The following is a 12,470-nucleotide window of genomic DNA, read 5'->3' on the forward strand; positions in this document are numbered from 1 at the left end:
ACACAGCCTTAGATCCCAGAGTTCTTTACCTTTTGCCGAATTATGGGTTAGATTTGATGAGCCAACCGAATTAGTCTTCAAGCCCTTTGCTATACGTCCCCTTGTCCATGCTAACGCTTACGCAACCAAACAGAAAGAGGCATAGAACCCTTCGTCCAAAACGCTAGCCACCCATAAGGGTTTCAGCTTTTCTTAACTCCCGAAATAAAGAAATAGTTTCGAAAACTTACCACCGGTTCCTTCAGCCAATGATTCCACTTTAGTTCTTATTCGATTCTGATGTAGATCTAACCTTCAAACCATAGCAGAAGTCGGTCCTTTTCTGGTCTAAAGATTTGGCTATGCCCCTATGGAGTTTTCAGCTTTTTGAAACAGTGAAGAAGATGAGATATGAGAGTTTTGTAGTGGCTTTGTCGACAGAACTTTAGGGTTTAGAAGAAGAAAGAATCGGCCACAAGATGGAGAAGAATCAGAGGGTTTGGCTAAGAGAAATCAACACAGAAGAAATATAGGCTTTCGGGATTTCAGCTTTTGCGTATAAACCTTAGGAACAAATGATTAGAAAGTGGAGATGAGTAAAATAGTAGAAGGATTCGGCTATGCGGGAAAAGAAGAAGAGAAAGTAGATGAAGAGAAAAGAAAAGAAAAGAAAAGAAGAAGAAAAAATGAATCCTAAAGGCCAAAATATACAACACTTATTAGCTATGGCCGAGTGAGTGTATTTCGGCATAGGAATTCCAATTCCCCGAATTGCTCCTTGATTTTTGGCCACATTCAATTCTTGAATTCCATTCAAACTCTTAACTGATCAGCCCACCGTTTGCACCGCCTCAGCATGCTGCCAAGAGCCCTGATCAGACCCCAACTCCTTCCCCACGCATGCAGAAAAAATCCCAACCTTACGTGCGCGAGATGAAGCTTGAACCCCAGACCACCGACCGCCTTGCGCCCTTGCGCCTTCGCCCGAGCTGCTGGCCACTTCACCACGTTTTCTCCTTTACTAATATATGGTTACAATTAATTATAAACCTTACCTGCTGAAGCTTTGGTCCACTTAAAAATAAAAGGGGAATTTCGCCTTCCACGCAACTCGAACCTGTGCCCTTGTGGAACTCCTAGCACCCTATTGCCACTAGGCCACAAGCGTCCTCCTAGCATAACTCGGTCACAACTATTCTTAAACCTTACTTTAGTGTGACCTTGCTTCTAAAATAAAAACAAGCCTTTGCGTACGCCAACCCTCGACCTAGGCACTATACCACACTCCTAGCGCCTCTAGCACTAGACCGAGCTTCCCTTTGTGTTACCTTTTAACCCCAACTATATATAAGGCTTCCCTGTGTCGTTCCCTGATATAAAGAAAAAATAAAACACTTTTGCACATGCTCGGAGTCGAACCCCAGGTCTCCTTCCGACTACCTAGCATGCTAACCACTGGGCCAGGTTGTAACACCCTGAATTTTGGCCTAGAAGTTTTAGGCCTTGAGCATGGGAGTAGTTGAAGGCAGCTTATAATATTCTATTGTGCGTGAAAATTTCGTAGTTGAAGGCTTGTTTTAGTGGTTAAGTGTGCTGAGAAGTGTTGGAGAAGTCCTAGGTTCAGACCTGGACTCTAGCAAAAATTTTGGTTTAAGGTGAATCAAACCCTGGGTGTAGTAGGTAGGCCTTAAGAATATTGTTGGAGAAATTGTGACAAAAAAAGCCTTTTGGATTAGTGGCAAGTAGCGTGTGGAGCATTTAAGGGGAGGCATGGGTTCGAATCCCATGGCAAGCAAAGAGCATTTATTTTGCTAACAGGGGGCGGCAAGAGTTGGTGTTGAATTTAAACTCTGATGATGGAGGGATCCCACATCGGGAAGCTAACATAAGAGTGGATGCGAAGCTGGCTTTAAATAGAGAGAACCATGAGGAGAGTAAGGTACCTTTCTTGGCTGATCCCTTTCCTTTATGGCGTGCTCATTTGGGTTGGGCGTCGGCTAAGAGTGCTAGGAGCGTGGATTAACTCCAGTCTCCAATCAGGTGTGTATTTCATGCTACTCTAGCTGTAGGATAGCTACTTCGGGCCGCGATGGGCCGAAAGGGGCCATGTGGGCCCAATGCCTATGGGCCAAATTGGATAAGTTGTTTGATTGTGTAGTAAATATTGGACTAGGCTAGATGAATCTCATATTTGTGGCTAGATTTGGACTAAAAGGGCCACACGAGCGTGTGGGCCCATTTAGGCCGAGAGTAGGCTTTAGGGCCATTCATATTGTTATCTCTGTTTAGAATACTTTGGTTTACCAAATTACCAAAATACCCCTGGTTTGTAAAATTACTAAAATACCCTTTGTTTATAAAATTACCAAAATACCCCTGGTTTGTAAAATTACCAAAATACCCCTAGTTTGTAAAATTATCAAAATACCACTGGTTTGTGAAATTACCGAAATACCCTCAATTTGTAAAAATACCCCTGATTTACAAATTACAAAAATACCCTTGACTTTCTAAAAATTATAGAAATACCCCGGGTTTGTAAAATTATCAAAATACCACTAGTTTGTGAAAAATTTACAGAAATACCCTTGACTTTCTAAAAATTATAGAAATACCATTGGTTTAGAAAATTACTAAAATGCCCTCGATTTGTAGAATTACCATTTTACCCTTATTTATATAATTATCGTTTCACCTTCGATTTACAAAATTATCGTTTTACCCTCGATTTATAGAATTACTATTTTACCCTCGATTTACAGAATTACTATTTTACCCTCGATTTACAAAATTACCATTTTACCCTCAATTTACAAAATTACTATTTTACCCTCGATTGTGAAATTACTAAAATACCCCTGTAGGATAGAATTACCAAAATACCCCTAGTTTGTAAAATTACCAAAATACCCCTAGTTTGTAAAATTACCGAAATACCCTTATAGGGTAGAATTACCGAAATACCCCTGTAGGGTAGAATTACCAGAATACCCCTGTGGGGTAGAATTACCGGAATACCCCTGTAGGGTAGAATTACCAAAATACCCCTGTAGGGTAGAATTACCGAAATACCCCTGTAGGGTAGAATTACTGAAATACCTTTGTAGGGTAGAATTACTGGAATACCCCTGTAGGGTAGAATTATCGAAATACCCCTGTAGGGTAGAGTTACCGAAATACCCCTGTAGGGTAGAATTATCGCAATACCCCTGTAGAGTAGAATTACCGAAATACGCCTATAGGGTAGAATTACTAAAATACCCCTATAGGGTGAAATTACCGAGATACCTTGTGGGGTAAAATTACCATTTTTCCCCTAAGGTGTTAAAGACTGTTTTGCCCTTGTGGCCAAGTGACTAACTTGGACTGTGTGGTTGACGAATTTGATTGTGAATAGATGTTGGTATGTGAATGACTTGACTGTGATTGTTTGATTCAAATATGGGCATGACATTCTACATACATGACATGTTGCATGGGTTGGGATTTTGTACAGAGGAAGATCTGATCTGTTAGGATCGTATGGTTGCTTGACGACTGTGGATCCACCGAAGGCTTAAGAGCCGTATATTCATACTGATTTGATAAGGTAGCACGGGTCGCCCAAGATGACTGTGGACCGATCAATGGCTGAGTGCCGATCATATTTACCCGAGGCTATGTGCCGACTATAATACCGTCGCTGATGGCTATGTGCCTAACATGATACAACTAACGATGGCTTAAAGCCTTCTAATTATGGCTTTGTGTCAACCTACATATGGCTCTGTGCCAACGTGATTATGGCTGTGTGCCAAACGTATTTGCCTAAGGCTATGTGCCAATATATGGTTATTGACAACTCTGTGTCGATCACATTTACCTAGGGTTGTGTGCCGGTTATGTTACTCTAGTTAGTGGCTATGTACCTAACATAATGCAGTTATCGATGGCTTTGTGCCACGTATTCTGTTAAGTGGCTTTGCCACATTATCTATTTCTGGTGGCTATGTCTGTTCTGGTGGCTCTGCCACAATATCTGTATCTGGTGACTCTGTCACAATATCTGATAACTGAGCAGTAATGCTGCAACTGTGGAGTGTAGGGCTGGGTGGGTTGAGCTATTCCCCACATGGAGTGTAGGGCTAGTACGGGTGGAGTGTAGCGGTTGGTTATAGGCTGGATTGGGTTGGGATTGCATTCACATTCTGATTTTTGATTCTTTTACCTGATACTGATTCTGATTTTGATTCTGTTACCTAATACTGATTCTGATTCTGTCACCTAATTCTGATTCTGATTCTGATTCTAGTTCTGATAATGTTTCTTATTCTGCAATGGGTTAAAGCCCATATGGTACTGTCTGTTATAATGGGCTAAGGCCCAATTGGTATTGGAACTGTAAGTAAGGCTGAGACCAGACTTTTAATTTTTTATATGACTGACTGTTCCGTTTATAGTAGGGGATTTCACACTGAGTTTTCGTAAACTCACCCCGTTTATTAACCTTTCAGGTAATTTCCTACCTTAGACGGATCGGGGCTGTGAGGGGCTCGGAGGAAGCCACACACACTGTTTATTTTATAGTTTTGATTATTACTTTTAAATGTTTTATGTGGGTTGTAGTAAAGCCGTTGCAATTTTCTGGATTTCAAATTTGGAATTTTATTTATTGTTCTTATAATTGCTAGTATTAGAACACGGTTTTCCAAAAGTAACTACTGTTGTTCAAAACATCACATAACCGCAATTGTTTTTAGATCAAGCTTCCGCAACTGCCAAGATTTTTACAAAGTTGTTAAGAATGTTATTCAGCTGAGGTTTCTAACAAGGTTTAAAAAGGGTATAAGTTTTTAATTATTAAGAAGGGTTTTTAATGGAAACATGGTTTTCGAAAAACACTTCAATGTGACATGCCAGATTCGAGCCAAACTTCCAGGCCGGGTTGGGGTGTTACATTTAGTGGTATCAGAGCCAGGTTGCAACAACTCGGCTGTGGATTGGGTTTTCAAAGGTTGAATTTCAGAAAATTATTTTCAACCACGTGGTTTGTTTGATGTATTTCTCCTAAAAAGTGTGGCACATCGAGTCTCTAGCGCCAAATCCGTAAGTCTTCCGAATACTTTTTTCTGTTTAGAAATTGAAATACTGTGGATTCCTTAGATATTGGTCTGAATTTAAATTTGGTATTTATTTTATGTGGATGTGATGTTTGGATATAGAAATTGTATATATGTGTGATAAATATGTGTCTGCTTCAGTGAATAAATGTTATATGTATGAGATGTTTCAAGTTCTAGTTGATGTGTGATAGTGATAGTAGGATCAAAGTGCGCAGCGGTAGCGTAGTGGGGTAGATGTTACACGACCACCCTATTAGATGGAAATTTTGGGGTCGAAATTTCTTTAAGGGAGGTAGAGTTGTAACACCCTGAATTTGGGCCTAGAAGTTTTGGGCCTTGAGCAAGGGAGCGGTTGAAGGCAGCTTATAATATCCTGTTGTGCGTGAAAATTTCATAGTTGAAGGCTTGTTTTAGTGGTTAAATGTGTTGAGAAGTGTTGGAGAAGTCCTGGGTTCAAACCTGGACTCTAGTAAAAATTTTGGTTTAAGGTGAATCAAACCCTGGGTGTAGTAGGTAGGCCTTAAGAATATTGTTGGAGAATTGTGACACAGAAAGCCTTGTGGCTTAGTGGCAAGTAGCGTGTGGAGCATTTAAGAGGAGGCATGGGTTCGAATCCCATGGCAAGCAAAGAGCATTTATTTTGCTAACAGGGGGCGGCAAGAGTTGGTGTTGAATTTAAACTCTGATGATGGAGGGATCCCACATCGGGAAGTTAACATAAGAGTGGATGCGAAGCTGGCTTTAAATAGAGAGAACCATGAGGAGAGTAAGGTACCTTTCTTGGCTGATCCCTTTCGCTTTATGGCGTGCTCATTTGGGTTGGGCGTCGGCTAAGAGTGCTCAGAGCGTTGATTAACTCCAGTCTCCAATCAGGTGTGTATTTCTCGCTACTTTAGCTGTAGGATGGCTACTTCGGGCCGCAATGGGCCTACGGGCCCAATTGGATAAGTTGTTTGATTGTGTAGTAAATATTGGACTAGGCTAGGTGAATCTCATATCTGTGGCTAGATTTGGGCTAAAAGGGCCACACAAGCGTGTGGGCTCATTTGGGCCGAGAATAGGTTTTAGGGCCATTCGTATTGTTATCTCTGTTTAGAATACTTTAGTTTACCAAATTACCAAAATACCCCTGGATTGTAAAATTACCAAAATACCCCTGGTTTGTAAAATTATCAAAATACCACTGGTTTGTGAAATTACCGAAATACCATCAATTTGTAAAATTACCAAAATACCCCTGATTTATAAAATTACAAAAATTACCAAAAATACCATCAATTGGTTTATAAAATTACTAAAATGCCCTCGATTTGTAGAATTACTATTTTACCTTCTATTTATAGAATTACCGTTTCACCCTCGATTTACAAAATTACCATTTTACCCTCGATTTATAGAATTACTATTTTACCCTCGATTTATAGAATTATCGTTTTACCCTTGATTTACAAAATTACCATTTTACCCTAAATTTACAAAATTACTATTTTACCCTCGATTGTAAAATTACTGAAATACCCCTGTAGGATAGAATTACCAAATTACCCTTAGTTTGTAAAATTACCAAAATACCCCTAGTTTGTAAATTTACTGAAATTGTAACACCCCAAACCCGGCCTATACGTTATGACCGGATCTGATGCGCCACATCGATGCATTCAAATCATTCCGTATTACTTAGTTTGGAAAACTTAGTTGGTGTTGTATAAGACACTTTTGAAAGTAGGCTAAAGTGAAAGGAAGTTGTGCACCAGGTAGGAAACCAGGAAGAAGAGGAGGTGAGTCCGTCGGACTGCTTAAGTACCAAGCTCCCTTCGGATCCAATCCTAGACATGCACACCGCCATTGCCACACTCTAACATCTCGTATAATTTGGAGAAAACCGTTTGGTTATGTCCATCTTAAGAAAATGATTAAGGTTGAAAAACGTTTGCTTAAAATATTTATTTTCTTGGAAAAACATTTACTTTGCGGAAACTTTGCGCGTCATCGTGATCTTTTAAAAACAAGTAATTTTTATAAAACGAACCCTAGTGCTAACCAGTTTAATAATCCCCAAAATAAAATTAATTAAAAAGAGCGGCCTTATTACAACTTTAAGCATAATAAAAATAATCCAAATTAAATGCTAAACTTATTTAAAATCGGCAATCAATCTTCATGGCCACTCTGAATCCCGCCCAGCTCCAAGTCCACCAACTAGGGCTCACCTGCAACGATGGAAGAGGAAGGGGTGAGTTTGGGAAAACTCAGTGTATACAGAAACCCATCCAAAGCCCAAATCAGCTCGAGCCCATTGGGCCTAAGCCCTATTCAGATAACAGTACACAGTGGACCAAAGCCCTTTTCAGAATACAGTAGCAAGACCTTAGCCCTTTTTAACATAACAGTGTGGCCCATATGTAATGCCCCCACGCCCGAGACCGTCGCCGGAGTCGAGTATGAGGTGTTACTAAGCTTAATTTAACATATTTAGAACTTTGGATTATTTATTTCTACATTCACAGCTTTTAAGCTACTTGCATCACAGTCACAAGAAAAATCATATCTCGAGTTACGAAACTCGAAATCAAGATCCGTAAATTTTCCCTAAATCTAGACTCATATACCTATCTGCTAATTTTTTTTATAGAATTTTTGGTTTGGCCAATTAGTACAGTTTATTAGTTAATGTTACCCCTGTTTCAGGACTTGACTGGTCTGACCTCTGTTTACTACGAACCACATTTCTCTCTGTAAAAAATCCATATGACTATGAAGTTTGTTTCTAATGAAACTAGACTCAATAAGGATTCTGGGAATATAAAATACACTACCTAATTATATCTTTACAATTTATGGTGAATTTCTAAAGTTGGAATAGGGGATTCAGAAACTGCTATGACCCTGTTTCACTAAAATTCAAATATCTTGTAACATATAATTCCTTTACCTGTTTCATTTGTTTCATGTGAAACTAGACATAATAAGATTCAATTTGATATGTATTCCATCACCAAGTTCAATTTCTATGATTTTTAGTAAATTTTTAAACTCGCGTCAGTGTTGCTGCAGTATTCTGTTTATGGCAAATTTCATCCCTTTTATGAGTTTTTATGCACTAAGTATCTTAATAATTTTCCTTAACATCAAATATAATCTAAACTAAATATTTCATAATTTATCATTATCAAGCATTTCCTCAACCATTCCATCACCATACCATAAGATCATTTACACAAAAAAAGTATATTGCTATACATGCCATACTTAAATTTACAAGCCATTACCAAAAGTCTTCCGGATAGTGTGACTGAGCCTTCGACCTATCCCGACTCCTGAGCTGGCTTGTCCAAAACTACAATGAGTAAGAGGAGGGAGTAAGCATAAATGCTTAGTAAGTTCATATGCAAATAATAAGTAACATAACAAACAGTCATACCAATCAACATTAGCATGTATCACTAAAACACATATCACATTTTTAATCATTTTTCATCATCTTATTACCTTATCGTGGTTGTATCAATACTCAACCGAGGGTTAAATACATACCTGTCCAAAATAACCATTTCACATCACTCACCAATACTTCTCTTTACATCTCGAATATTCCTCCATTGAGTAGAACTTTACCCGTTGAACACATCGGAATATAATTCGGATACATGGATAACTTGCACATAAGTGCCATATATGAAATCAAGCAATCATGTAACCCGCCAATAAGTGAACTCGGACTCAACTCAACGAGTTCGGACATTCGCATCCATAAGTGAACTCGGACTCAACTCAACGAGTTCGGATGCTCAACCATCCTAGTGACATGTCACTTGTATCCTAATCTATTCCTAAGGTTCAAACGGGCTTTTTCCTTGAACACTTATCCTTGCCGTCTTCCGTAGAATGCCGAAATCAATACTCGGTAACAATTACATTTAACAAGTAGCTCGCATAATTTACATATTATTTGAAATTAACCACAAAGCATACATTTCATAATTAAATTCAGCATAGCATATAATTAACATCAATAACTTAAAAATAACAATTATGCTACTTTATTTACACATGAACTTACCTTGGTACCAAAATACAAAGATTTTGCAATTTAGTCCACAATCTTTTATTTTCCTCGATTGAGGTCGATTCCACGTCTTTCTTGATCTAAAATAACACATTTACCTTATTTAATACTCACATTATCAAATTAATCCTTAACTCAAATTTTGGAAAAATTACAATTTTACCCCTAAACTTTTGCATATTTACATTTTTGCCCCTAGGCTCGGGATTAAAATTTATTCCTTATTCTTATGTTTTACAACATGCTGATCACTTTTCTCTTCTATGGCAACATCAAATTCTCACTCTAACATGTACTTGTGACTATTAGGTATTTTTACCGATTAAGCCCTTTTACTTGTTTTTGCTTAAAATCGAGTAGTACAAGTTGTCTAACGTAATTTAAAACTTCATATTCTATCATAAAACATCAAAATACACAAATTTCACCTATGGGTATTTTTCCAAATATAAACCCTAGGTTAAATTATTGCTAACATAAGCTTTATCGAGTTACCGGGATCTCAAAATCGTAAAAATCATTAAAAACGGGGCTTGGAATCACTTACTATGGAGCTTGGAAGCTTGAAACAAACCCTAGCTATGGAGAACCCTTGAAATTTCGGCCTAATTAAGAAGATGGACAAAAATTGGCTTTTAATTTTGTTTTTAATTCATTTTAATAACTAAATGACCAAAATACCCTTACTACTAAACTTTCCAAAAATTCCTTCCATGTCCTAATTTTGTCCATGAACTTAAAATTGGTCAAATTGCTATTTAAGACCTCCTCATTAATATTCCAAAAAAATTTCATACTAAAAACTTATTCGATTTAGTTCCTACTTTCAATTTAAGCACTTTAGGCATAGAATTTCATCACGAAATTTTCACACAATCATGCAATCATATCATAAACCTAAAAATAATTATAAAATAATTATTTCTATCTCAGATTTATGGTCACGAAACCACTATTCCGATTAGGCCCTAATTCGGGATATTACACAATAGGCCCAATTCAGTAACATAAGTAACCATAGTAGTAATGAATGCAAGCCCAACTGGGGAGACTACTCAACCCACCAACCGCTACACTGCCCTGTACCAGCCCTACACTCCATGTGGGGAATATCTCAACCCACCCAGCCCTACACTCCACGTGGGGAATATCTCAACCCACCCAGCCCTACACTCCACAGTTGCAGCAACGCTGCTCAAATATCAGTAAGTTGAGGCAAAGCCTCCAGTACGTGGATGAACCACTTTCAATACTTCCTCCATCAATTACCCCAAGCCCATGCAACAGATATTAATAAAGCATATCATATACAATATAGTATTAATCAATCATGCAGTTTAGCCAATTTAAACCCTAGGGGTATTTCGGTAATTATGCTCTTTAGGGGTAATTTCGTAACTTACGCAACTACACATGCTACATCAGTAATTTTAGCAGTTTTATGCAATTTGGTTCCACCATCTAACTAAAAGGCTAATTTGCCCATCTCTTACCCATATTGGTCCGTAAGCCCATTGGGCCCAATTTTGGCCCATCGAGGCCCTCTTTTCCCGAAGTACGTTAAGACGTCACACAAACTTACTTACCACCTTGCGGTGCTAGATCTAACAATTACTCTATGTCTTGAGAGCATTCGCATACTTACAAGCCTATGAAATGCCAGAATTTCGGCATTTCGGCTTTTGCCGAATTAAACTAAGAAAGGGTGTTCGGTACACACCTGTTTCGCGACGACTGCTACTGAGATCCCTTACGATGTCCTACAATTATTCATCACCATTTTTAGCATACAAGTTATGCTTAACAAACTCAAAATCCACCCTACCTTATTCGGCCAAAGAACCCTTATTGAGCATAAGTTGCTTACCTTCACAGGGTCCAATAATACGATTCAAGCTTATCCAAGTCGATACTCCAAGCCTCGCTGCTCCTTCAAAGTTGTCTATATCACACAGTCCAAGTCAGTCACTTGCCCACAAGGGCAAAATAGTCATTTAACACCCTAGGGGCAAAATGGTAATTCTACCTTACAGGGGTATTTCGGTAATTTTACCCTACAGGGGTATTTTAGTAATTTTGCAAACCATGGGTATTTTGGTAATTTTACAAACCAGGGGTATTTTGGTAATTTTGCAAACTAGGGATATTTTGGGTAATTTTGCAAACTAGGGGTATTTTGGTAATTTTGTAAATCGAGGGTAAAATAGTAATTCTATAAACTGAGGGTAAAATGGTAATTCTGTAAATCGGGAGTACTTTGGTAATTTTACAAGTCGAGGGCATTTCAGTAATTGGTAAACTAAAGTATTCTAAACATGGATAACAATACGAATGGGCCTAAAACCTATTCCCGGCCCAAATGGGCCCACACGCTCGTGTGGCCCTTCTAGCCCAAACCTAGCCACAGATATTCGATTCACCTAGCCTAGTCCAATATTTACTACACAATCAAACAACTTATCCAATTGGGCCCGTAGGCCCATTAGGCCCACATGGCCCCTTTCGGCCCATCTCGGCCCGAAGTAGCCATCCAACAACAAGAGTAGTGATAAATACACACCTGATAGGAGACTGGAGTTAATCCACGCTTCGAGCACTTCTAGCCGATCCCAACCCAAACGAGCACGCCATAACGCGAAAGGGATCAGCCAAGAAAGGTACCTTTGCTCTCCTCATAGTTCTCTCTATTTAAAGCCAGCTTCGCATCCACTCCTATGTTAGCTTACCGATGTGGGATCCCTCCATCATCAGGGTTTAAATTCAACACCAACTCTTGCTATCCCAACATAGCAAAATAATCAACCTTTGCATGCCAAGGGATTCGAACCAAAGTCCTCCTATATGCCAACTCACGCCATCACCACTAGGCCACCAACTCATTTGTGTCATAAATCCAACACATTAAACTTTAAAGCGCACCTACTTGCTTCTAGATTTATTGAAAAGAAAAACCAAAATATATTGCAAGAGCCAAGCCTTGAACCTTGGACCCCTTGCTTCCTCTATGGCGTCACTTCCTTGTCCCCTAAGTGGCGTCACCTTGCCACTACACCACACTCCTTTTTGTGTCACAATTTCTCCAACAATATTCTTAAGGCCTACCTACTACACCCAGGGTTTGATCTACCTTAAATTTTTACTAGAGTCCAGGTTTGAACCCAAGACTTCTCCAACACTTCTCAGCACACTTAACCACTAAAACAAGCCTTCATTAACAAAATTTACATGCACAACAAAATATTAAAAGCTTCCTTCAACCGCTCCCATGCTCAAGGCCCAAAACTTCTAGGCCCAAATCCAGGGTGTTACAGAAATACCCCTGT

At 38.9% G+C, this 12,470-nt stretch overlaps 1 long non-coding RNA gene across 1 annotated transcript; it reads right to left on the reverse strand.

The window, feature by feature from the left end:
* Window positions 1–10,867: 10,867 nt before the first annotated feature.
* LOC107888179 (uncharacterized) lies at window positions 10,868–11,787 on the reverse strand. The gene is made up of 3 exons (XR_001681310.2): window positions 11,708–11,787; window positions 11,015–11,089; window positions 10,868–10,907 (listed from the first exon to the last, which is right to left on the reverse strand). It is a non-coding gene; the product is annotated as an uncharacterized lncRNA (long non-coding RNA).
* Window positions 11,788–12,470: the final 683 nt, after the last annotated feature.

The sequence above is a fragment of the Gossypium hirsutum genome, chromosome A03 (assembly GCF_007990345.1).
Source record: "Gossypium hirsutum isolate 1008001.06 chromosome A03, Gossypium_hirsutum_v2.1, whole genome shotgun sequence".
Lineage (NCBI taxonomy): Eukaryota > Viridiplantae > Streptophyta > Magnoliopsida > Malvales > Malvaceae > Gossypium > Gossypium hirsutum.